The 27,256-nt window shown below is 43.1% G+C and overlaps 2 protein-coding genes across 6 annotated transcripts in view; one reads left to right on the top strand and one right to left on the bottom strand.

Annotated features, from left to right (window-relative positions):
• LOC119168738 (Kv channel-interacting protein 4) overlaps nt 1–27,256 on the top strand; it is an 850,622-nt gene that overhangs the window by 466,290 nt on the left and 357,076 nt on the right. The window lies entirely within an intron of this gene.
• The window catches only part of LOC119167749 (uncharacterized), a 197,231-nt gene continuing 186,639 nt past the window's right edge, over nt 16,665–27,256 (bottom strand). The window contains exon 3 of the transcript XR_012884087.1: nt 16,665–21,692. The gene's annotated coding sequence lies outside the window, so the exon portion shown is untranslated. The remainder of the gene's footprint in view (nt 21,693–27,256) is intronic.

The following is a 27,256-nucleotide window of genomic DNA, read 5'->3' as shown; positions in this document are numbered from 1 at the left end:
TGAGGCGACCAAACCACAGAGGCGTACTCGCATCTGCTGGTAACTGCGGCCACCTGTAAAATCAAGCAAACTAGCTTGTAGCGATTGGACGCCATGCCGCCGCCGGACCCACTCTTTTATAGTATAGTTTATATTTATTTATAGTATTTATAGTATATATATTCATTTTATAGTATTAGGCCGCAAGGCCTAATACTTTTTTCGCCTGTTTTTCTACACAGTGGGCAACATATATTGGAGAAGAGAACACGCGAAAAAGTAGTTGACCACCTATGTGTAACTGCCTTCGCAGTCACGGCCACAACGAAAGACAAAAGTGAGACATCAAAATGTTTTATTTTTCTACATACACAAGAAGTTTCTCAAGTCTTTAGGTGAATTCATGGTGAAGTGTACAAGTCCAGTCTCGCTGTCACATCTTGTTCACTCCTTGTGGAGATCCTCCAGTGGAAGTGATAGATGACAGGCATTACAGACGCCAGCGCACGCCTGTTGTGTTCCCACGGTTGTACGTACAATAAGATTGTAAAAATGTTTAGACACACGTGACACAAGATGAAGATGCATGCATATGTCAAGTACGTGCAAGCTAATATGAAAACATGCGTGTAAAGTATGACACACAAATAACTTTACCTTCACATCTCGTGCAGCCCTTCTGAAGCTGCTCTGACGAATGAGATATATGGCAGGCACCGCAGACTCCAGCGCAAACAGCCTTGAGCACGGTGTGCGGCCACGGCTGCACAAGAAGTATGTAAAATAGTGAGTCACCCGTGACAGATGATAAATACAAATGCCTAAGAGAACTACGTGCAAGGTGAAATAAAATCATACGTGAGATTTTGCATGTTAATAATTTCCCCGTGATGTCACACACCGTCAAAGACTCATTTCGATCCCCGTAGCGCATGAGCCTAGGAGAGGTGGCCGCAGCCACAACTCTGCGAACCACCATGCCGCCAACAAGCCGGCGAGTTCTAAGCGAGTGACTTCGTTCAGCTTGAGCAAGCGAACGCGAGACCAAACACGGCACTGCACGCTGAGTGTCAGCCGCCAGTGAACTTCGAACAGGAGAACAGCGCAGAGCTGGTTTGGAGATAGCGCCGAAGAGTTAGACGGAAATTCGGCCCTTTTCTACAAACTAGAGTGAGTGCGAGTGCAGCTCGCAAACGCGAGTCCGCCACCGCGGTCAACGGACGGCGCTGAGCTGCTTGCGACCGACTGACGGGGAAGCCAACTGTAATGCCTAGTTCACACTCAAACATCCGCTTTCTACAGTGACCGAAATTTCCCTGCTGCCGAAACGCAGCGTCGTTCACACTGGGCGCGCCCCGCGCCGCCGAATATGCCATCTACTACGGGGCGAACGCGGGATGGATGCGCTGTCAACCGGTTGTTGTCGTGGCTCGCAAACGCTACTACACTATCCGGTGGTGTATACTTCGACGATTCTCGTACGCAAGAAGCAAGAAAAGACAGTACTGCTTACTTTGCTGGCAAGTGGCTGCCTTGTAATACACGAAGAGCAGAAAAACCACCGACGCCAGTGGCGTTGGTGGGTTTGTTTTGCTTTGCAAGACCGCAACAAGCTCGGTCACGCCAACAGCAAGCTCGGTCACCTCTTTCACGAAATATGGAAGCGAAGTAGGCACAGAGTAGGTTAAACTGCCGTTGGTTTCAACATTCAGTTACGCGCACTGCCGCATAACAAGTGTGTAGGGCTTGGCCGCCATTTTTCAAAATTCCTTGACAAGCGCTCCTATTGGTCCGTGGTGACCGATTCGGCGGCAGACGCCGCAAAAATCGGTCCGAGAGTGATCGGCGCGGAGAGGGCCCTTACGGCGGATCTCGCCGCCGCCGAACCAGATTCGGAGCACTTTCGGCGGCCGGAATGCTCAGTGTGAACGCGGCCTAATGGCGACCAATAATAAACGAGTTCCGACGCTAGCAAAAGCCCCACCAGCCCGTGCTGGTGCACTTACAGCGCACGACATACTACAACCAAGCTCATTACAAGAACCCGCAACATGTTTTCGATGACTCCCAACACAGCAACGAGGTCTCAGCTTAACATCATGAGCTCGGAGCTCATTGCGCCGGCGAAGACAGGCGAGCACACGGTGAGCGAGAGTACAGGGCGCCGACGGTAATGGCGGCCAATTTCCAGGTGGTCGCAAAGCACAGGCGAACTGCAGACGCCCAAGCTTACCTTCGTGGCGCATTTCGTGCGTGCGATATACAACACGACCGAGCCCGTTGCCGGCAAGCGCGATCCGTATCGCTCACGCGACAAGTAGAGTAGAATAAAGAATGATCACCTACTTGCGAAAGAATCCAACGCTGATTTCTGCCCTGAGTCGAACTGAAGTAATGTATCCGATAGGCCTGCTGTCTTCTCGGCCACCATGTTGGGCTTCCCAACAGTTGCTGTCGTGTGTTGGTTATGACTATCTTGAAGCGAAAGATATACAGCGCAGCGTGGCGACATGTCGAGACCTGCTCCAGACTTCATGGGCACGGCGAAACATGAAAGCAGCAGCGCACGCTCACCCAAGTGTACACACAAGCACACGTCGTAATTCCTAGATCGTCGAATCTAGGCGGCCATGGTCGAGCACTGCTAGCGCGACGCCACGCGAACCGTCGCCAGCAAAATACAGGGAAAGACTGAGCCTGCAGAGAAGGAGGACGGCTAGTGTCCGTGGCAACATTTTTCGCACTGCCCACAGTTCCCGGGTGGTTCATACCTTTGGAGCGTGTTTGGAGACTAAGTGATTTGCACGCGGCACGCTTCCTTATGTGGTTGCTCCTCAACGGTTCATCCGTTCATCCCGCGCGCCTATCAGGCTCCGTTACTCCTTTTCCGGATAATATTGTCTTAGCGTGTATCATACCTTCGTCATCCAGTGGCGTGCCGTACGTAATACCAAACTTGGTATAAGTGAAGGTAGTGAAATGGCTGCCAGCGCATTTTGAGCGTGGCATGTAGTCATTTTGTTACATGACACGCATCTCATAATTATATTTTCACCAGTCACATACCTTCATCATCCATCCACACACCGTAATACCAAACTTGGTATAAGTGACGCCAGCGAAATGGCCGTGAAGGTATCATGAGCGTGACATGTATAGTCATGTTGTTACATGGTACACATCTCATGACTTTCGTGTTAGGGTCTGTCACTTGTGTTCGCCAAGCAATCATGTCATACTACAAGTTTTGCAACAAGCCACGAGAACGAAACCACCGCAAGAGCTGCAGGATCATGGTATGCAAATCATGACATTCATGACAGACATATGATTTTCATGCTATGACTAGTCAAATATGTTATTCATGCAGGCATGTTATCCCATAGCAAGTTTGGTATCGATACCATTATCAAAATGGCCAGGAGAACTAAAGTCGTGGGCATCCTATTGCAAGAACAGCGTGATGCCAGTACGTTTTTTGGCACCGGTACACGCTGGAGACGCTGGTACACGCTTGTAATCACTGGCCTTTCACTGGGCGCACTGGGAAAAAGCTGTGTCGCACTGGTAGGGGTGCTGCCTCAACCACTGTGATGCTGGTGCGCACCGCGAAGCGTTGGAAACGCTGGAATTTTCACTGGCAAGCACTGGTGAATACTTGAGCACGCACTGTTTCTACCAGCGAAGCTGCATCGTGCATGTTATTGAAGCGTAAGCCATGGTTTGTTTCGGTGTCGCTGAATATAAAAGGCTTGATTCGACAGCATAGAGAGATGCTACCCTAACAGATACCGAGCCTACGTAGTTTTTAACAGATACAGAGCATACGTAAGCGCTCTTACCCAGTGCCCGGCTAGATAATTTTGAATGCTTTGCATTCAAATTACCTAGCCTTATGTCGTTCACCTTTCCGCAAAAATTACTGCGACAGCTTGTTGCTACAACTATTTTTCATCTTTGCACGACGACAAACTGCGCTCGCACTAGCGAAAATACAGTACCTGTGGTAGGACCAGTGGCTTTTGCATACCACGCAAAACTACACGCTCAACAACTGCGCCACTACATTTTCTCGATGTTTGTTTGGTTCAATTCGCTAGGTATTGCGACGAAGCCCCATCGTGGTGGTCTAATGGCAAAGGTACTCAGCTGCCGACCTACACGTCACGGGATTGAATCCCGGCTGCGGCGGCTGCATTTTCGATGGAATCGAAAATGTGGTAGGCCTGTGTCCTCGGATTTGGGTGAACCCTGAAGAACCCCAGGTGGCCAAAATTTCCGGAGCCCTCCACTGCGCTGTTTCTCATAATCATATCGTGATTTTGAGACAAAATCAGACATATCAATGAAATCAATGTACTGCACCGAAGTATTTTGAAATCAGCAGGTCCAATCTGCTTTCAAGCAGGAGAAATTACAACCGGACAGTTTGACTATTCTTTCACGACCCTTTTATCCAACCTGAATTATAATAAATATAACAACCACTAATTTGTCATTGCCATTCTACACATTTCTTTCATTTTATTGTTTTGGGGATTTGCCCAAAATGACGCAACATCGTCACTGATAGCATGCCACATCACAGTGTTTTCCTACTTCACGATTGTCTCAGACTGCGCTGTTAAGATTAGGCACAGGATACGAGTCACCAGTTTTACTCTATAGTCAATTTGAATACCCGTAATAACGTGCAAAGGTTCAATATTGCATGCGAAAAGAAGACACATTTCCATATCCAGTAAATTGCAGACCACTGACATCCGTGCTTGTCCCTATCATTGTACAGTGAGTGACGCTCGTATTAGCCTTTTTTTTTTTTGCATAAGCTAGCTTCTGAAGAAATTTCATCCTTGCTAGCTTCAGTATTGACTCCTTCGTCATCGGCAGTACGACACATTTGGTGGAGGTGCTGGTTCGTTCATATTCTGGACACCCATTAAAATCTGCGAAACGAGCGTGCAAACCTTGCAGAAAGTGCCAAACCATCCCGGATCATTGGGCCAGCCATAAGCAGCAAGGGCTACGACCAGGCTGCGGACCGATGCGTAACAAACGAATAACATGGCGATGAAGACAACTGACGCCCCGGCTATGTCACCCGCGGTGGTCGCGATGCATCAGACTAGGACAGGGAACCGCCCACGAAGCTGTTAAGCGAATCGCCATGGCTTGACCTTTGTCCATTGATGTCACGCTCGCAGCTAAAATTCCAATCAGGGCTGCCAGCCGTAAGGTATTTTTGAAAATTTCATGCCAGTTTTCGGTAGTAGGGCGGTGACATAAGATAACTACAACATTTAGCTCATCACACATCAACAAAAACTGCATAAGGTCTGCGTAACATATCTGAAGGCGTCATTCCTGGAAAGATCCGAATTGTAACCGTTTTATTTCAATACGTAAACACAATACATCAAACACGCGCGTGCCTAGTTCGCATGCGCATTTTTGCTTGGCAGCCTCTCGAATATCAGTGCACTTGCGATCAGGTTATCCTCCTGCGTAAGGCAGTTCATACCAGCTTTTATGGTCAAACACCTATTTACTTTGTTATTTTGTTGACCGGTAGAGTTAGTTCTAATTGTTTTCATTTTTTTCGTGAACCACGGATCTGTGCGAAAAGCTTGACGGGTCTCTGCGCAGACTCAGCAAATCGAAAAAAAAGAGTTGTGCAATCATGTGTTTTGGTAAACTGTGTTTTTGATTTTCCATTACCTTCAACATTTGTGTTCACTCCGCTATGTCTAAATGAGTGAGACAGAAGTGTTTGTAAATAAAAGAATCTCTGCGCAAGGCTTCGAGTTTGCTTTCTCTCGGCGACGTTTTTTCGTTCCTCTTTTTCATCTTCCATATGTTCGTTGGCTAGACAGGCTTTAAACTTTGAAAAAGTGCTCGTCTTGAATTAATAAGGGTTTAGGCGCCTCATCATGTAGAAAAATGATGATAGGCGGCAACGTGAGCGTTCACAAAGAGATGGTGATAAAATGATGGATGCAAGATGTGATTGGGGCAATGCATACTGCTAATTCATCTTGAAGTGACGTCATTGCGCCATCACAATTTCACGTCAAATAATGGCGTAATCAAATGTCCTCGTCACACGACGGCAGGTGGGCCGATTGAGGAGGCACGTCTCAACGTACTTCAGTGTATCTTATTTGTACAGCGTCGTTGTTACACTGTGCCGTTCCTTGGTGCTGAGTTAAACGTACGGTAAAAAAAAAGACGTATGCCGGGTGAAGCAAAGTATAGGTGATTTAGACCTTGAAGTAGCGAGTTTACCGAAATTTGATTGGCAACTCTTATTCTAATGAGGTTCCTCGAGGTACAATCTAGGCACTATACTAAGGATCAGACGGTCGCTCATGCCATTTCGCCACCATGTGGTGGGGAGCCTGCGACTGGTTTTGATAATGTATTGATAGTTTCAATGTGCGAAGTTGCTCCGACTGTTATACGTAAAGTGCGTCCACGTCGGCATGTGCAACAACGGCGACGTCAACCGAGTGAATTGCCAGCTAAAATTGGGCATCAAATTTGACGTGGAGCCACGCCGCGGTGGTCTAGTGGCTAAGGTACTCGGCTGCTGACCTGCATGCAGGTCGCAGGATCAAATCCCGGCTTCGGCGGCTACATTTCCAATGAAGGCGGAAATGTTGTAGGCCCATGTGCTCAGATTTGGGCGCACGTTAAAGAGCCTCAGGTGGTCGAAATTTCCGGAGTCTTCTACTACAGCGTCTCTCATAATAAAATGGTAGTTTTGGGACGTTAAACCCCACAAATGAATCAAATCAAATATGACGTGGATCATCCAGAGGAAAACCAGAAACCTAAAAAGTTCGCATCTTGTCCGTTTCCGTTACAAGAGACGAAAAGCAGCCTAATAAGCGTTGATGATATCAACGATCATTTCGAAGCCATGCTTGGTCCGCCACTTCCAAAACGTTTTCTGCACCCATCATTGTTTCTACTACCCCGAGATCAACACAATGGTAGCATTCTGCAGCTGACGAGGTTTTGCTGTGCATCCGGGGTGTTACCGAACGAGTAAGTGTTACAATAGTCTCGACGTCAACCACCTAATTCTTGTTTACGCAGTTGTGAAATACATTTGGTTTACTTACTTATGAAACGGACATGCTCCATACTGCCTCGTCATAATAAAATCAGTGAAAACGGAAGGCTCAAAAACAACGTTCCTCTTAAAAACAACGTATGAAATGCGATAATCATGCCAGTCACTGACAGTTTCGTGCATTTCAGCAGCGCCATTTCCTACTTCAGCTGCTATTTCAGTGCATATTATTATGACAATACTAAATCCCTCACAGAGCACCATGGCTTTCTATACGATGAGCGAGCGTGCACATGTCCATCCTGTAAGCAATTAGGCCACATGTGTATCACAGCCAGCAATATCCCCGCGTAAACAAGAACTAGGTGATTGACGTCGAGGCTAGTGTAATATTTCCTCGTTCGGTAGCATTAGTATGGCATCTCAATGATTGTCGATATCCTCAAATCTCATTAGACTTGTCTTTTAGCCTCGTGTAAAGGAAACAGACAATGTCTGAACGTAACTTTTCGGATTACTGTTTTTCCTATCAACGTCCTATATGTTGTCTTGCTGGTAGCAGGCGTCACTGCCCGTGCACATGCAACACCACCTAGACTTTTTTTCAGGCCTCCGCAAGCCTACGTGACGTCATCAGTGTGAGATCTGCCTGGAAGCTGGCTTCACTCAAATGACCGGCACACGTTCGCGTTTTGTCGTTCCGCGGCCCAGTTGCACGCGTAGCATTTTTTTCTCAGAGATTTACACCTAGAAGCAGGCCCGGTGCTAGGGGGGAGGGGTTAGGAGGCCCCCTCCCCCCCCCCCCCCCCGCGAATTCCGGATGGAGGGGGCTGTTTTACTGAGAATAAATAGTGAAAATAGGGGTTTGTCAAGGACTTCAACAGGTGCCAGTCGCGTGCATGCTCGCGTCCATGCGGTTCTTTGGTCGGCGTCCATCGGAAACAGATAGACGCGCGCTTTAGGTCCATGAGCATAGTTAGAGTTGCACCCCGGTGCACAGCGGCATCCAGGCATATTGCGTAGTTTACCCAACCATGCTCACACAGCACAAGAGAAAGAAAAAACAGCGTGAGCGGTAACAAAATGCAACTAGCCTACAACCACAACAGCCAGCAGAGCGAGCGAGCACGTAAGATCAATGTGGCCAGACGCACTGTCATGCGCTGCAACTTCGCTCGGCTGTGCACAAAAATGTTTAAAACGTGAATAAATTAAGTAAATAAGTACATCATTTGAAATATAGAATATTGCTAAGCTTTTTTTACTAGACAGTAGGTAATCATTTTCTACAGTTTGCCTACTGAAAACTTGTTTCGAAGCAAAAAAGATTGTCTGTCTATTTGGCGAACAGAATCCGCAAGCCATTCCGACCTCAGCCATTCGAGCGTTTCTTTCTCACAGATCTCACAGCAGTGACGTCACGCTGACGAGACGGAGGCTTGCCGAGGCCTTGAAAAAAAATCTAGGTGGTGTTGGCACATGTCGATGTGGAGGCCCTTCACGTGTGTTAGACGGGCATTATGAACTGGCGTCTGTTTTGCACGTAAATGCCGGTTGGGGTGGTGGTGTTGACCGCACCGTGCCTGAGGTTCCCCATGCAAGTTAGAAGTGCGTTGTTGTTCAAAACCAACTCGACATTTAAATAGTAAGTTGGAACATAAAACCGCACGTGAGGGTTCACCGTGCCAGTGGCATGAATGATGAAGTGTTTGATCGAAGAAGACAAAACAGGCGTTCTTTTAAAAAACCCTAGTCGATGAAAAAGGCAGAAAAAGAAATAAAAGAATGTTGGAGGGAAAAGGTCAAGATATGGGGGAGGAGCGCTCGATAAGGAGCTTGGGAATAAAACAGACAGTGAGAGCGGACAAAACCGTTGGATTAAAGAAAGTACAAAAATACTCACTTGTGAAAAGGAGAAGGGCTAGTTAAGCGTAGCAAGCGGCTTAAAAAATCTTCGTATGCCGCGTACATTGGGAATTGATAATATGCAATGCACGATTGAGCAAGCTTGTTATGTCACTCTACTATAAGCACAGCGTTGCAAGGTGCACGGTAATTATGCCGTACATGACTTCCTTATCATTGTTATTATGTTTGGACATGTTAGTTGCCTTCGCTGTCTATTCACATCACATGATACAAAATTTGCTTATGAGTAGCTGTCGAAAAGGCCATGAGCACGCTATGAGCGTAGCATAAGGTCATGTTTCACCTGAAACGAATGTCATGATTATATTGTTTTGGCATGTCTTTTATCTTCGTCGTTATTCACGTCACGTGAAGCCGAATTGGTACACAAGGAGTTAGGGAATCGGCCGCGAGCACGCTATGAGCGTAGCATGTATTCATATTTTACAAGACATCTTACATGATTATCATTTTGGACGTGTCGTTTACCTTCATCATCTGTCCATGTCTCGTGTTACGAAATTTTTATATGTGGAGTTGCAAAAATGGCCACGAGCACGCTATGAGCGTCGCATGTAGTCATGTTTCACATGGAACGCACGTCACGATTATCGTGTTTTAAGCTGTCATTGGCCTTCGTCGTTTGTCGCGTCTCGTGATACCAAATTCGGGATATGTGGAGCTAACGAGACGGCCGCGAGCACTCCATGAGCGTAGTATGTTGTCATGTTTGCCATCACACGCATATCATGGTTATCATGGTTGGTGAATTGAATTCAATTCCAATTTTATATACCAGAAAAAACAATATGCAGGGACATCTGTGCAAAAAACTTCGCAGCAGCTTGACGAATGCCCAGCGTTCGTTACATGGCAATAGCACATAAATGACACATGTCGCCAAATGTTTTTACATAGCATTCGCATGGAAAGCATTATACATACAGATCAGCAAACATCACACGTATACATCGCATCATTTACTTTCGTCATCTGTTGACGTCTCGTGATACCATATTTGGTATGTGTAGCTAGCGAAACGTCCTCGAGCGGGCTATGGGCGTGGCATGTAGTCATGTTTTACTTGACACACGTGTCATGAATATGTGTTTGGACGTGTCTTTTACCTCCACCGACCGTTTGGTCACGTAATACGAAATTCGGTATTTATGAAGCTAGTGAGATAGCCTTGAGCGGGCTAAGAGTACAGCATGTAGTCACGTTATACGGGACAGGCATATAATGATTATCATGTTTAGACGTATCATTTACCTTCGACGTCCGTTCGCGTCACGTAATACCAAATTTTGCATATGTGAAGCTTGTGAAATAGCCATAAGTACATCATAAGCGTGGTATGTAGTTATGTTCTTGAATGACAGGAATATCAAGATTTCGTGTTTGGACTAGTCACATACCTTCCTCGTCCATTCACGTCACGTAACACCATATTTGGTATATGTGATGCTTGCGAAACGATGGTGAGCGCACCATAAGCGCATGACTTGTAAGATACACCATGAGCGTATGACTTACATGACATGTATGTCATGATTTCCACGGTAGGGTCTGTCAGGTGGGTTCTCTATGCAGTCATGTTAAACCACACCACTTTTGCTATATGTCATGTGATCAACACCAACGCAAGAGCAGCACGATTATGAAATGCGACTGATGACTTTCATGACATACATATATCATTATTTTCATGTTATGACTAGTCACTTATGCTCGTCTCACAGTAATGTTATACCACACCAATTTCGTTATTCATACCATAATATAAACTGCCAGAAGAGCTAAAAGTCGTCGGTGGCTAGAAATACAGACAGACAGGCAGATAGAGATAGATAGATAGATAGATAGATAGATAGATAGATAGATAGATAGATAGATAGATAGATAGATAGATAGATAGATAGATAGATAGATAGATAGATAGATAGATAGATAGATAGATAGATAGATAGATAGATAGATAGATAGATAGATAGATAGATAGATAGATAGATAGATAGATAGATAGATAGATAGATAGATAGATAGATAGATAGATAGATAGATAGATAGATAGATAGATAGATAGATAGATAGATAGATAGATAGATAGATAGATAGATAGATAGATAGATAGATAGATAGATAGATAGATAGATAGATAGATATGCTCAAAATCGGCGAAATTCGCTAAGAAACGCTTCGTATTTAAAAGCCATGCCGTTAAAGTAGATGAACCCTTGCAGAAACAGGATCCAGCTTAGCTCCTTGAAGAAGAGGGAGCGCAGAAGGGAAATGTTGAAAGAGTGTCTGGTGAGGTGTGGGCATAAGCGTGCGCAGTTCCCCTTCAGGGTGGGGGAGAGTGAAAATCCAACGTAGCGTCACCCCAGCCTCCATGTCCGCCCGAGTCGCCGCGCCCTTCCCTATTATGTCATGGTAAAGGCCATCTGCTCAGTTCGGCGATCGCGTTGCCGTATATTGAAAATGTAGAATAGCACGGTTGACAGGTGACTTACAGCCTTTTGTTGTACCAGACATTTTTTTACTACTTCATCATTTTGACCATGGATGCTGGTTTAATTTACTGCTTTAATGCTAGCGTAGATGGGTTGCTAATCTTTCGTTACGCTGAATAATTCCTGATATGTGTTCCAGCATGTGACTTATTCAAAACAGCGTCGGCTTACAAGCTACGAGTGAGATAGGGAACCACGATGCTTGGGCATTTCTCAGGTACACATGCGACAGTGCCAGCCATCCCACTCATGGCTTACTTTGCTTCAATCTTTATATCGATGTTGTGGAGAAAACCGCCTGGGTATCTCGACGCAGACATAAGACTAGACATATCATTCACGTTGCTGAAATTTGAGCGCCCTAGACAGGCTTGCGCTCGGTCACGGACAGCGTTTTCACTTGCGAAATCAAATTTGTATTTAACGTGTTATTGAAACATCCTGCTCTCCCTAAAAAAAAAAGAAAATGAAGAAGTCACTCGCCAGTTATGTCTCAGGATTGTCCACCATGGTAGGACAGCACGCTAAGTGCAGTTCTGCTCAGTTCGGCGACACGGGCTCGATTGCCAGCCATGGTGTTAGAATTTCGATAAGGCCAAATGGAAACGAACAACCACGTGTTAAACATTTAGAGTGTTTTAAAGAAGGCCAGGTTATCCAAATGAATCGAAACCGTATTAGGACAGCGTCTGATCACTCAACCTGTCGTGGTTTCTGTAGGAGTAAGCCGACATCAATTGCACGCAGGTATCCACATTGTTATTGTGACAAGTTTAACGATGTGCAGTCCGATAGCACAAGGCTCTCTTTTTCGCCAGCTGAAAGAAAAGCCGAGCGATCTTATGGCGCCAATAAAGGTGCTGTTTGAGCATCGAAACCCACAGTGTAAGCGATTGCTCTTGTCTAATTTTTCCATTCTTGAAACTGGAAGGTTCCACAAGCTTGCACCACCAAACCTATCATTCTTCAGGACCAGCACGTGCAAGAATTTGAACGACAGACCGACGACGAGGCACGGCTCGCACCTTGTCGCAAGGCAAAATTTCGTTGAATCACCGCATCACGGCTTTCGCCAGTTGCCATATGGCGTCGCCATCATAGCTGAAAGTTGCGAATTTTGACTGAGAAAGAACCTTGCTTCCCTGTTTTCGGTTTTCTTAATCTGAACAATAAAGAATTTTCGGCGTGGCTCTCCCACGCAGCACACGTATTTCGAAATTAGGTGGACGAACACAGTACAAGCCGTACGCTTTAGCACAGCAGCTTACGATGTCAGATTTCGTTGAATAAAATTTAGTGGCTTTTGGAACTATGGCACGCACAAACGCATTCTATCAACAGTTGCTCGTAAGGGTGACGCCAAGTATTTGTACGCTGACTGATGATCAATAACCTACCCTTTGCGAAAGTAACGTGTTTCATCATTGATTGGTATGTGGGGTTTAACGTCCGAAAACCACCCTATGATTATGAGGGACGCCGTAGTGGAGAGCTCCAGAAATTTCGATCACCTGGGGTTCTTTAATGTGCACCCAAATTCGAGCACACGGGCCTACAGCATTTTCGCCTCCATCGAAAATGCAGCTGCTGCAGCCGGGTCTGAACGCGCAACCTGCAGGTGAGCAGACAAGTACCATAGTCAATAGACCACCCCGGCGTGAACGTTTCATCATTTTTGCATCATTTTTTAGTAAAAACGCTATAGCACATTCTTTCTCATTAGGTTGAATTTTTCACTGTCATATGAATGCACACTCAGGTAAGATCAGCCGAGCACGCTTATGGCTGTTGGAACAAACTTGCACACCATACTGTTAAAACATAGGAGATCTATAGGAAAAATAATTATTCCCACATTAGGCAACACTGTTCTCGCTTGTTCTCTGTTCCTTTCTGTTTATTCGTGCACTTAACTGCCAGTTATGCCATGCATATCCAACTAGCCCAACTTTATGTTCTGTTCTCAGTGTGGCTGCCTGCCACTATTTGATGACATCACAGTGGTTTTTCGTCACGGAAACCTACTAATAAGTGAAATGGTTGAAGCATTTCACATTAACAAAAAAAAGACTGCTGCTTTAGCCATTCATCTATTTCAATGAGTCATCGGGAAGCCACCTTCCTAGAAGGGTTTCAATTAGAGGTACATAAGATTATATCGAAAGTACGTAGGCAGAAATTTGTAACGTTGGTTCCTGTTGCCAACTTCCGTGTTCAGCATGTGTGAGTTGTGATTGAATGTATTGCACCTTACCCTGAACGATATTTTTCTATTTATGGATTTCTTTGAAGTGTATGGGGTACACATGCTTCGTTTTATCACTTGAGTTTGCGCATATTTTGCTTTGTTGGTAAAATAGCATGTATTCTTGAGCTCATCTCTACACGCGGTCCGATTAATTTATCGTTAAGGGCTCAAAAAGTCAATTTCTGATAAGTTTTCAGTGCCTGTTATTTCTCTTCTGTGTCGCTGGGAGTCGCCGTGGGTGCATATATATGAAGCTTTTTTCTGAAATAAATTTAGTTGTGAGTGAAGTTGGTGTCGCGTCTTGTTGTCCATGCTAGAAACTTCGCTACTTAAACTTATGGTAAAATGGTCCATTAACAGTTAGCGCACTTATAAAGCTTATTTTTTGTCTATTTTCGACCTTTTAAGTTTGCCAAGAAAGAAGGAATGGCATACGATGTCAAACACTCTTCTGAAATCTAAAAAAATGCTATCTGTTTTAGCGTTGCAATCCACCTCGGATACTATATCGGAATAGAAATGAATCATTTGTGTTCTGGAAGTGAGACGCCTGCAGAAACCATGTTTGTCATCAATTGATAATTTGTGTTTACTTGTGCGGTTCTTCGTGTCTTCACATATAATGTGCTGTAGCATCTTGCAGGAAATCAATTTTGATCAGATAAGTTGAAAATTGGTGGCCTCTTTATGGGAAACCGCATGTGTGTATAAGAAGACAGCAGGACATTTTCCAATCCTAAGGCAGAACTCAAGTAGAAAGGGATTTTGCGGATTAGATAAAATTAAGACGCTATGCGCCGGGCACATCGCTTCAACATTCGTGGGAAAATATTATCTCTACCAGGAGCCTTGATTTCAGCTATATATTTTGAAAACCATTTATCAACATGGTTTTCGGAAAGGATTATCCACCGTAACTCAACTCGTCACACTGTTTTACTCTCTTGCATTAAACTTCGATAGACACGGTAGGACAGATATGCTCTTCTTGGATTTCTGCAAAGCCTTCGATAAAGTTCCCCATAGTAAACTCATTTCCAAACTTAGAACAACAGGTATACCCGAAATATTCGTTTGTTGGATTTCTGCGTATTTAAATAATCGCGAACAGTACGTTGGTGTAGGGGGCCAATATTGGGACTGTCTTCTGGTCACATCGGGCGTACCACAGGGAAGCGTGTTAGGCCCTTTGCTTTTTCTATTGTATATCAATGATATTGTTGATGTTATTCACCCTAGTGTGGAAATAAGATTGTTTGCAGACGATTGTGTTTTGTTCAAAGAAATACGTTCTACTTAAGATTTCAACGATCTGAGCACTAGTCTTTGCAACATATATGAATGGTGCAACAAATGGGGAATGTGTCTCAACGTGAACAAATGTATGTGCCTTCCAGTGACTCGCCAAAAGAATCCACAATCGTATACATACATATTAGGGTCTTCACCACTGCAACAAGTAAACTCCTACAAATACCTTGGTGCAACACTCACTTCCAACTTATCTTGGAATCTTCGTATTGATAATATTTGTTCATCTGCCTTTCGTAAACTATGTCTTCTTAAACATAAACTTCAAAGTACTCCCACGAATGTTAAACTGCATTGTTACACAGCCCTTGTGTGGCCAAAACTAGAGTATGCGAGCATAGTATGGGATCCTTATACAAAACTTAATATACGCACTCTTGAGCATATTCAAAAAAAGCTGTTAGATTTATATTCAACAAGTACTCCAAGTTAGACTCACCCTCAGATTTCATGCTAGCCAACAACATTCCCTTACTGCAGATGCGAAGACAAAAAGCTAGATTAGAATTCCTTGATCAACTTTTGAACAAAAAAATTGCTCTAGACCCATCCCCATATTTGACACCCTTTAGTAGCCGGCCCACCCGACACCACCACCCAAAGGCCTTGATCCCATATTTTGCTCGCACAGGACTACTGAAGTATTCGTACTTTCCGAGAACCATATGTGAACGGAACTGTCTTACTAATACATGTGATGAATGAACTAACCTACCAAACAACCTTCTTCGCCCTTTATTGTTTCGTTTCGCAATTATTTTATTTGTATGTGTATTACCACCCTGCTTGGACCTTGAGTCTGCAGTAGTGAACAGATAAATAAATAAATAAATAAATAAATAAATAAATAAATAAATAAATAAATAAATAATGAAGGAAGATGTCAAAGATGACACACGTGTTACATTCATACTACTTAACGCGATGAACAGAGTGATTTGAAAATTCTTTTCATTTTTTTACTGACGTGAACTTTACATTTCACGGTACATATAAGGCAACCTTACTGTTTACGGTGAATTCTTGCGTCGGAGCTCAGATGAAATGAAGATAAATGGCGAAGAAGGCAGACGTTGTACTACCATACGGGGTTTCGTTATAACAATTCATATTTGCCCATTATTCGCTAACAGTGTATTGCATTGAATAATTTAGACTAAGTATTCGCATGCTAATATGGCGAAAGGAATACATGTACGGTTGATATTTTTTGAAATCTACTTCAGCTTTTGAAACCACCTAGAAATAAGACAGTTACGATTCTCAGTGAGGTCTTCCGTGTTAGTTTTTCTCTGGGTCAGATAGTGACTGCAAAAATATTTCATAGCTAGATGTCATCTTCGTAATTATGAAGAATTCGTTCTGTTTGAGTTTTTTTTACTTTAGTCGGGCTGCGTGGTTTATTTCGTATTTATTTAACTGCGATTGTTTTAAACCGAAGACGAATATGTAAGTGTTAATATTTATATATTGAGCAAAGCGCACACCTCCTTGACATCCAACACAACGGGATGGATATATGGGAAGTTTGACGATTCGGAATATATTTTCTTGCTATATAAGCATATATAAAAAACGCATCCATACAGTGAGTGAAAAACCACGGTAGCTCTTTATATTAGGTGGCTCTCTGAATTCATTCTGTTAAATAACATCTTTTTATTTATTTATCTATTTATCATAGTACCCACAGCGCCCAGGGGCACTATAGTTGGGGGGAAAGAATACAAAATTTCAACACTGAATACAGATGCTCACACTTCCACAACACAATAATAACGTGATTCAAAATCAACTATACATAGCGGCACGTAGGAGTATACAATACAAAGCAGCTTCTCAGCACCGTCTCGTACCCACACATCCTTGCCAGTATACTGCTCTAGAACCTGAAGTAATCTTCAAAATACTTCATGTAAATTAACATCTGCTACTTCAGAAGGCAGCCTATTTCACCACGCTATCGTCCTATGAAAATGACATTTTAAATGGGTCAGTGCGGCAGCTTATTTCCTTTATCTTAAGGGCATGATCTAGTTGCTCTGAAACGTCGTCCGGTTTACAAAAGTATCATCAGGGGTCCAGACCTGTACGGCTATGAAATGTGTTGTGAATACGTTTCAAGCTCAGATATTCCGTTCGCTTGTCTAAACGTTCCCAACCAAGCTTTTCTTTTGCTTTTGAAACACTGAAATTTCTGGTGAAATCAGAGCAGACAAAGCAAACAGCCATGTTTTTAATTCTTTCTAAATTGGACACATCACATTCCTTCCACGGATCCCACACAGCGCAAGCGTAATCTAAGACAGATCGAGTATTAGTCATATCAGCTGATTCTTGGCCTCAAGTGGTAACTTAATTGCGTTTCTGCACAGGAAACCTAACATCTCCCTTTTGCAAGCATGAGTTTTTTTTCTGTCGCATTTATCTCAGTTAAACGAATGACGCTAATGAGGAGACTATTTTCCTATATTGGAACACTTCAAGCTTGATTGCTTGTTGCATATTGCAAGAAGGGTCGTTTGCTATAACACAATCAGGTGACGCTGCTGTCATGCTTCCGCAAATAACGTTATTAGTTCACCATTAGAGTGTGCGTAAAAGCTGCCACCGTTGAGCGAGCCAACTTTAATTTTTAGCGTGCCAAAAGAAGCGTGAAAAATCGTCCACGCAAGTTTAAGCACTTTAATGCAGAGCATAAAGAAACAAAACAGGTACGGTCATGGCGTAACCAGAGCAGTGGCCCAGCGGTACAGTGAGTGGGGCATTCGCTCGAACTTTGCATGCACATGGTGATGGCCATTAAATTGTCATGCTTTTTCCAAGCTTTATTCTTTCTTTCCTGAGCCTAACAAAGTGTTGTTATAGATGCTTTCAGGTTGCGTTCTTCGCATTCTCAACCGCTGGTACCTGGTAAGTTTTTCGGGTCGCATTGAAGGGTGGCTTCTCTCCGGTTTGGCTACTCTTGAGCAAGACTCCCGCCATTCCACACGTTCAGTAGCGGCCGTTAATTATGTGGTGACTGTGCCGACTTTGCTGCGGCTCTCTCATGCGCAAAGTGTTTCGGCTGGTCTCGCCCATGCTTCAAATCTCTAGCCATGTCGTCCACCAGAGTAGATGAGCTACGCGTACAATGGGGTCGATGTCGATAATTGGGTGGCTTCGGCTCCGAAGACATCCGGGAGCGAGTGGCTCAGTGATGCTCTGGTCGCACGAGAAGCCGCAGGGCAGGTAATGAATGTAGCTGTCCTAGCATTTCAGATGATGGTTTAGCCTACTAATTTGTGCAACTATACCGCATTGGTTGCTTGTCGAGCCTCAATACCAGGGACGAGCGGAGAGATAGAGTGGTGCGCAATGCACTGTGCATTGTGTGGAAAAAGCAGTCAGTCGTCGCCAGCCAAGAGCGTCGACCTGGTACCAGGTAAGCTAAAAGAGCGTAGGCTATTGTAGGCATTCTCGCTCACTTTAATCTAAGTGGCAGCTTTAAATACACACGTCATTGAAATCATCTTATCGTCATACTACCTTTTTCGAAGGATAGAATTTCAAGTGTAAACGTATTTATTCCAAACGCGAAGCAAACTAGGCTAGCTTCTACTGAGTTTATTCTCAGGGCCACTATTTTAGATTATTCAGTTTATTTCATGCACAAAAACGCAGAATACGGAGCGTAAAAATTGCAGTAAAATAGAAACACAGCTTCTATAGTATACAGCATAATAGACGTACATTAGAAGGAATCAATGTTTATTTGTATTCATCACTAGGTTTTGCTAAAAAAATGTCTGCCATAGTTCGCTTGAGCCGGGTTTAGAGCGCTTATAGTTTGCTACGTATAAGTATGTGGATAAGCTCTTGGCCATGACAGAATCATTTTATTGACAATGAAATGAAAATCAAGAAGATGTTAGCAAGTAGTTTTCAGCACAACAAAATTTAGTGCTCGTCACTAAAGCTAATCGTTGGATTAGGCATTGGCACACACTGTAGCAGTATACAAAACCGGGACAGGTCATGTAAGTTGAAGGAGAGACTATGCTTATTGAAGTGCCGGGATGCATAAGACGACCGGGAAAACCTGGTCATAGGTAGTGATGGGTTAAAAGCAGCTACATAAATAAATAATTAGGAGGCCCTCGTATGGCACAGCGAATTAAAGCTAATTCGAAGAGTTCTTTTTTTGCCCTGCACTACACAAAGGGCTGCGAGCACGCTTCCAAGTAACGCAGAATGTTATCCCAACGTTGAATGAAAGCGCCCAGATGTCAGTCAGCCACGTGTCCTAAAGGCGCTTAATGTCCACTTTTTTCATCACATGATAACGTTGCTTGTAACAGTTAGTACAATATGGAACATTTTCAACATCACGGCAATGTTTTCGTAACATACCAGCAACGTGATGTATACATACAAGCAACGTGATGTCAACATTGCTGTATGACGTGTTGACTTTCATGCGACGCGCACAGAAAGTATATACGACTGTGAGTGTGTTAATAAAAGGCAACTTGACTTGTTACGGGAACCGCCCCAAAGCTTTTGGCTAGAAAAAAAGCTCTGGTATGCTGGTATGGTGCGAAAAATCGCATAATCCTTCTCCATGCATAAAAACTCTTTCGTCAACGCATTTGTTTGGGCTTAAACAAGTGGTGTTGAAACAGCCAAGCTATTAAAATGTCAAAACACACTTGTGCATGTTTGTAAGTCCAAAAACAAACTTTTCCAATCCCAAAGCTTCCAATGCATGCGACACACATACTGCATTTTTAAAGCAATGAAAAATGTGGTTTTGCTCTACGTTGGCAATGGCTAGAATAAGTTAACTTGTGCTGAGGGTGCAGTATTTTCATGTGCAGATTGCAGCAATCATGAGGACATCAAATAACATGCCAAAGTGCCTAACTGCCTGATTGCCATAATAAAGAAAAAAGAAGACACTAATTTATGAAGATTACTTCTTATTTCATTGTCGTTTACACAGAGCAATAAATGAATGGGGTGTTACAAAACACATTTTAAGCACTCAGTTACAAATATGAACAAGGCAAATAGCAAGTTTCTTTCATACTGTGTCAACTGCTGAGTTGTAAAAATAAATACAAGTGAAAAATGAAAACAGAAGTTGTTTATACAATCTTAGCGAAAGTATGACAAAAAACTTTTATAATAAAATTTATAATGTCTGTGGGAAAGTTCATAGGCAAGCAAGAAGACACTGGCAAAACTGCTTTGTGTTAAATACATAGGACACGAATACCATAGACAGCCATTGCCTTGTCGGCATTTTTCCAACAATGATACATGCATTGTATACAATGATGGTTGCCACTGCTGTTGACTGTCTATGTCATGATTTCATGAACAGAGACAATATAGCAGCGTTGAAAAACTGGCAGGTCCCACTCAGGTACAGCTTGTTTCGACGGAGCTTAAAAGGTTCAAAAAAAGAAATTGTTTTTCCTCAACAAAAAAACCTGCCAATATTTGTGCAGCAAAACATGTTACACATCAAAAGAAGCTTTTTATCAGTTTGAAAGCAACTGAACTTCATGATTACTACCTGACATGTATTCACTGAAAAGCAGCTCATTAAATGTGGCCGATTGATTACATAAAAATACGCCTTTGAAATTTAATGTAGCCGACACCCGGTCAGAAAAAGCGAAAGGCGATCGGTGGAGCGACTGCTAAGTGTAATTCGCGCAAAACAGTGACCTCCCAGCCACAACCAAGCGAGAAATATTGGTGATGAAACGAATACACAAGCCATGCAACTATTTTCTGTTCATTACCAAGTTGTCCTTTCGTCTATTGAACCATAAACTATTGAACTGCCTTGACACAATTATTCTTGTTCAGTCCAGATTTTATTAATTTGTATCTAGATGTAAGCACTAGTTATCTTTAACTTGTTATGAGCTGCTCTGCATAACTGTCTAGTAGCAAGCACAGGACCGAATTTACAGGCGAAACATGGGAGAGGCCTTTTTCCTGCAGTGGAGTAGTGAGGCTGATAATGATGATTTTTCATTTAGGCATTTCTGGAGTTGTGTGTGCCACTAATTTTATCATTTCAACTTCTTTGGATATGAAGCGTATGCAGCTGCCAACTTCATACTTTGTAGCGAGTGGTTATGCACATCTTTAGAAAAGCGGCAAAGTACTTTCACTTGTTTGTGAAGTCGTTAGGTAGGAAGTTGATTTTTCGAAGGTATTCAGAACGAGTATTATGACCGGGTATTCTCTTTCACACGAAAATATAACACAATAAATGTCAATCAAGGATATACATACAATATACTTGTGGGCTTAGGAACAGCAGAAGGCACAGGAAATGCAATATTTTCGAGTAGATTGACAAATGGACACCAACCTGCATCACCATCAGAGAAGCAACTAACAGCCATACCGCCACAACAGCTCACATGCCCAGTAAAGTTCACATATGCAAACTGAGCGGCATATTGAAGTTGCCAGTTTTTACTCGAGACTTCGCCAATGTCGTCTAGCTTCAGTGAACAAGCTCGCCAGGTCAGGGTACGTCCTAGAGGGGTGCACTGTCGATGATGTGGGTAAACAGCAATTGCAGGGTCATGGCTGTGGTGACCGTGCAACAAGCGATGATGCGAGGCAATCGGTTTGAAATGAGGGCCTGCATTATGAAGAGAAAGTGATTAGACCAATACTAGAAGCTTATCATGCAAATAAAATGATTAAATGGGAACACTGCTCTAAAAATGCTGAGAATCGGTAGACAAGATGTGTCTGCTACAAGAGGTATTGAAATTAAAAGGTATGAAGCGTAACAACATGACCATTGACATGCTGCTATGGGAGAACGTAGCAAGACACCTAATATGAAGGATAGGATTGGAGTCTCTGCCATGGATGGGATCAAGGGGGGGGGGCACTCGTATGCGCAGGAAATAACAGAGGCTTTTAGAAAGACTGCCATCCAGTTGATGCTGCAGTGCGTGCGAGGACAGGATGGTGTTCACATCGCAGTCTCAAGATTAAAGAGTAGCGTTGCACTGTCAGATTTCTGACAGCATCCTGTGTTAAATTGACCAAGATTTGCATGCCCATGAAAAAAAGTCGAACAAACAAACACTCCAAATCGGACGACAAACTCGGGAATGCTGTGAAACGCTGTGTTTTGCCACGGCCACAGGAAGTATGGGATAGAGGAGACCTCAGTTCGTTTATCAATAAGACCGCTATTCTCAGGCACATAATGTATACTTAGACTAAACTTCTCATTCAGACTCGCAGTCACTGCTTTTCTCGTCACTGATTTGTTAGTCACTGTCTTCAAACAGTGCACAATCCTCACTGCCATCAAGCGCACTGGATATGCCACACTTCTTAAAAGAGCGCACAGTCAGAGTTGCTTGGATGTCGTCCGATGCTGCAGCAGAAGGCGCTTAAGCGACGCACGTTTTTTTATCCACTGCAAATTTCCACCTGGCTTGAAAGTTGGGTGACGACTATGCAGCTAGGACAATTTTCCTTTTATAAGCGGCACTAAAACGACACCACCTGTTTAGCACCATTGAGCTAAGCCACACACAGACCACGTGAAGCGTGGCTTGAAATGACAAATGGTTTGTCTCAAAGCATAGCAAAAAGATCAAAATGGAGGCCTCATGTGTGTACTTAGGCCATGTGTTAGCTCAGCATCCAACCACTCAAATATCGTCTAGGTGGCGCTAGTTGTGCACCACTTTCCTCATTGAAAAATGACGCGTTTTTTCAATATCCTCCATTCTGAGCCAACCCTGAAACATGATACAAAAAAATTTGACAAAAAAACTACCTGGCCAGATTCAAAATAAGGTAAAAATATTTTTCATTGTGTTTTAAAACGATCAATCCTATGAAAACTGCGCCAGGAGTGACAGAAAGCTATGTAGCAATCCAGCAATAAAAAACACAGCAGTGAGAAAACATAAACAGTGCAGACATGAAATTTCTCAAGCTTCATTTTGAGCTGAGTCATTGGCTGCTTACTCATTAATGATGGCAAAGAATCCAAATTTCGAGCTTATTTACGGTCTTACTTTAGTTCTTCAGCTCCAACGTTTTCAGTCTGTCTAGTTATTTTTAGGGTGGCAATGTTCGTTGAGTTATTTAATATAAATGATGCACAAAGAAAATTGTTAGTACAACAAAACTGCCATACAATATAGTGCTTACCAAACAGGTGGCACTCACAGCGTAGTATTCCTTTCTGTAACTCTTCATTTACTGCATTGGTGGCAAAGTAAAATGAAATTCTGCTGCTCATTTTCATCTTATGGCACGTGCATATCTACATAAAATAAAATAAATTCATTTAAAACATAAAAATAAAACTATCAGCATGTTTTTTTGTACACCACAGTATGAAGCAGATATATAACTAAGAAGCCGATGTAAAAACGTTCCAAAAGACAGGCTAAGTTCATGCTTAAAAATATAGACTCCTACTCAACACAGCAAATTATAACAAAACCTACATTGACGTTTCGCAAAATGTGCGGCTGGCATCCTCATTATGCCCTGGCACCAAATGAGTGGAGATTATGCAGTTTTCTGCTTGTCTAGTATGACGCTTAGTATGCGGCCGTGGTTGTTGTTGTGCGCCAACTTGTCACACAAACTAATCATGACTCGAGAATATTTCTCTGGCCCCACTTTTGTTCCCGAGCAGGCGTTGTATCATTGTTGAAGCCGAAGGCTTGTCTTGTTGTCGAGCAGTGCTTGATGAATTCTGTCTTATGATGCGTGGCATGGGTAGCTTTTGTAATGTCACCTTTGTGCTCTTTGAGCCCTGTTGGTGGCTTCCTGGCTATTCCACTCAGGCATGTGATGTCGCATACATCACTTAGCAGCACTTGCAGTCATATAGATGGAAATCGTGGTTGGTGAATTGTAACAAAGCCATTATCCTAGCAGGTTTATCAACATTACCCAGAAACACATGCAAAAGGGAACAAGGGGTGTGCCGCGAGAAAAAACACAAAAACCAATTTTTTTCTATACCTTCTGTTGAAGGTTTTTCAGACTCTGTTCGAATATCACTTCGTCCACTGGAAATAAAACTATTTTCAAGCCTCATTATACCTTGGAAAAAGTGCTCTTGAAGCCCCTGCGAACGATCAAAACAGGGTTGTTTCTAAGGTTCTGTGCGATGGCTGCGACACCACTATTAGCGGCAAAATTGGCAGAAAGTGGTCAATGAGTTTTAAAGAATACAAAGGGAACATCACAAAAGCCATAAAAGCCACGCATTTTAAGGCAAAACTCGTCAAAAACCGCTTGAAAATGGGGCATGCCTTTGAATTCAGCAATTCGACGACGCTGGCTCGGAAACAAAAGAGAGGGAAGAAAAAGCTTTTCGATTTGTGGTTAGACTGTCATGACCAGTCACCGTGCAACAACAATCACGGCCTCCATCCGGATGAGTAGACACATACGAGACAATTAGTGAATTCGGTCACTTCCACACACTTGGTGCTAGCACACACTGAGGATGCCACTCTTATAGGAGGTGAAATGTCTGTGTAGTTTTGTTATATTTTGTTGTGTAAAGTTGGAGTACATAATACAACCACTCAGGAGAAAAGTCTTATTTTCATGTTACTTTGGCATATGTTCAAATATTTCCAGAGAAAAAACTTATTCAAACAAAAGACAAATACTTATTGACTTACTTTCTATCTTTGCGTACATAATTCACTTCTAAGGCAAAATAAACACTGCTACTCAACATTCATGCCATGTTTTGACTACTGATAATCTACCACCCAATATTTATGCTATTGCCAGTGAACTGTTTTCTTGGAAAGTGTCATCTATGCGTCTCTTCTATTTTGGCTACACAACCCATGGTAATTCAAGAAGTGCAATAGTTGACCACCAAATTTTTGGTTAGTAGTTAGCTCAACGAGTGTTCCTTGCTCTTTCAAGTTGCTCCTTCTAACTATGAAGCATCAAAACAAACTTTACCCAAGTTCATGCATTTGCCTTAAGGGAAATAACCCAAATGTTTTAAAATAGGACAAGCTTAGTTTTTCTGCTCTACACTTCCTTGTATACGATTGAAAACTTTATGTACTTTCTTGTCATGAAGACACTGTATAAGCGCCTTCGCAGAGGCATTTTCTTGAATATCATGTTAAGCTGCAAATTGACTAACATGACTAACTAAGGTACAATGCCTAGCCTTCATTACACTTGTAGAACTTCTGTTAGCAACATTTTGCTTCGTGCAAAGCAACAGAATGCCTGCATTTTACGACATTTCACTAACAACTTCGCATCTCTCTGTCACTGAAATTACTGTAATATGCATCACTCTATATTGCCTATGTCGGAGCTTAAAGCACACTGAACAAAAACCAGAAAAAAAAGACAAAAGCCTTAAAAGTTTTCTTGAGAGCAGCTTCTGTTTTGATAAACGCTTCACTTTCAGTGTTTCTGAAGATCTGCCTGTATATTTGAAACATTTCTAGCACGCCACAGCTGCACACCAGTTTTTGTAAGGCAGCACAAGGATGGGCATCATGTCAAACGTCCCTAGAGCATGGGTAAGCTGCACGCTTCCCTGTCCTGCTATTTCACCTTTTATCCCTCTGCTTTACAATTAGCACTCCCTTTTCCACAAAGGGGCTAAGATGCCCCCCCCCCTTTTTGGGGCTTTACTCTCGAGCCGGTAGCATTATTCACGGCCGGTGCTATTCATACTCGCTCTAGGAACCCTACAGGGGGAATGTAGTGAGTTGAGAGACACGAGCGATAGCTGGCGAGGTTTTTAAACCCGTTTCAGGGTATGTTAAATGTCACCTCCTCTACTTGATCACGTGGCCACAAGATGTGCCAGTTTGCAAAAAAACACCAGAGCAGATAACACGTACTCCAGTGTTCCATTTAACATTGGACCCCTCTGCCAATATACTGCGGGTGTTGCGCATGGCCCGCTTGATACTTTTGTCGCTACATACACAAGCTACGCGGAAAGGTATCTTTTACTACTTTCTGGCTATCATTACACCAATCTCCTTTTTTATGTCTTGCAGTGAGCCAAAAATTGGTGATTTCAAAGGCGCGAACGCCGGAAAGAATTTACGAGCCAAAACATTCCAAGCCTCATGCATCGCTAAACAGATGTACCGCTTGCCACATTCTGTTTCTTTCTCACATAGCTATTTGAAACCTTCAAGATGATCATTGGAAATCGGGGTGAGATCAGTCATGATGTGGTGCAAGCGTGGTGAGCAGACAGAGAGAAAAATGAGGTCAAGCAGTGCAATTTTCATACTTGGAGGGCAGTCTCACACTTACATACACGAATGCAGTGCTCAAAACTATTTATTTATTCATTTATTTATTTATTTATTTATTTATTTGATTTATTTATTTATTTGTTTGTTTATTAAAACATACCGTAAATCCCTCACGAGAACCTCGCAGGAAGGAAATAGACGCAGTACATGTCAGATATCTTCAAGAAATGGGGGGTTAAACAGTCGGAGGAGTGTAGTACACATTATACATTCTTCATTGAATAGGTATGAACAAGGAACGCATACATTTTACAAAAGTAACATACCATACAGGTTTTGATATTACAGGTTACAACATTCCTCTGCGTAAGGGATTTCAAGGGCGTGTTCCAGCAACGAATTTAGTGAAACATAAGAGAGTCAATTCGTTCAGCTATAAACCTAGTAAACGCTGAAATTTTATGTGTAGCAGATGCAAATTGCACCCGTTGACCTTTGAACAACGAATATTGTCACGCAGCAAAGGACGACGCAGTTGTATATAAGGAAAACAAGGTTATTGGAGCGAGCTTGTGCTCCCCTAACAACTGAAAGAATACACAGGCGGCGAAGCAGCGGTCGGCAAAACGACGTGCACGCTAGTGAGCGTCGGCGATCGAATGTCGCGGCATCGGCTGTGCGGGAATTTATATCCCTCGGCGCGAGCGTTTCTCGAATAGTCGAATTGTATTGAGAACGCTGTGATAGCGTTTGTTCGAAACGCTGTTTGTTCGGAACGCTCGAAACGCTGTTCAGCGTTTGTTCGAAACGCTGTGAAAACAGCGATAGCACAGGCCGGCGCAGCCAGGCCGAAAAAGCGAAATACAAATAAACAAACCCAATGCATGGTTCGCGACATTACCCCCCCTCTAAAAGTGCATCGACCCAATGCTAACATAAGGGACAGTCC

The sequence above is a fragment of the Rhipicephalus microplus genome, chromosome 6 (assembly GCF_043290135.1).
Source record: "Rhipicephalus microplus isolate Deutch F79 chromosome 6, USDA_Rmic, whole genome shotgun sequence".
In the NCBI taxonomy this organism is placed as follows: Eukaryota; Metazoa; Arthropoda; class Arachnida; order Ixodida; family Ixodidae; genus Rhipicephalus; species Rhipicephalus microplus.
The sequence above is the reverse complement of the archived record's forward strand: the minus strand, read 5'-3'. Positions and strand labels throughout refer to the sequence as shown.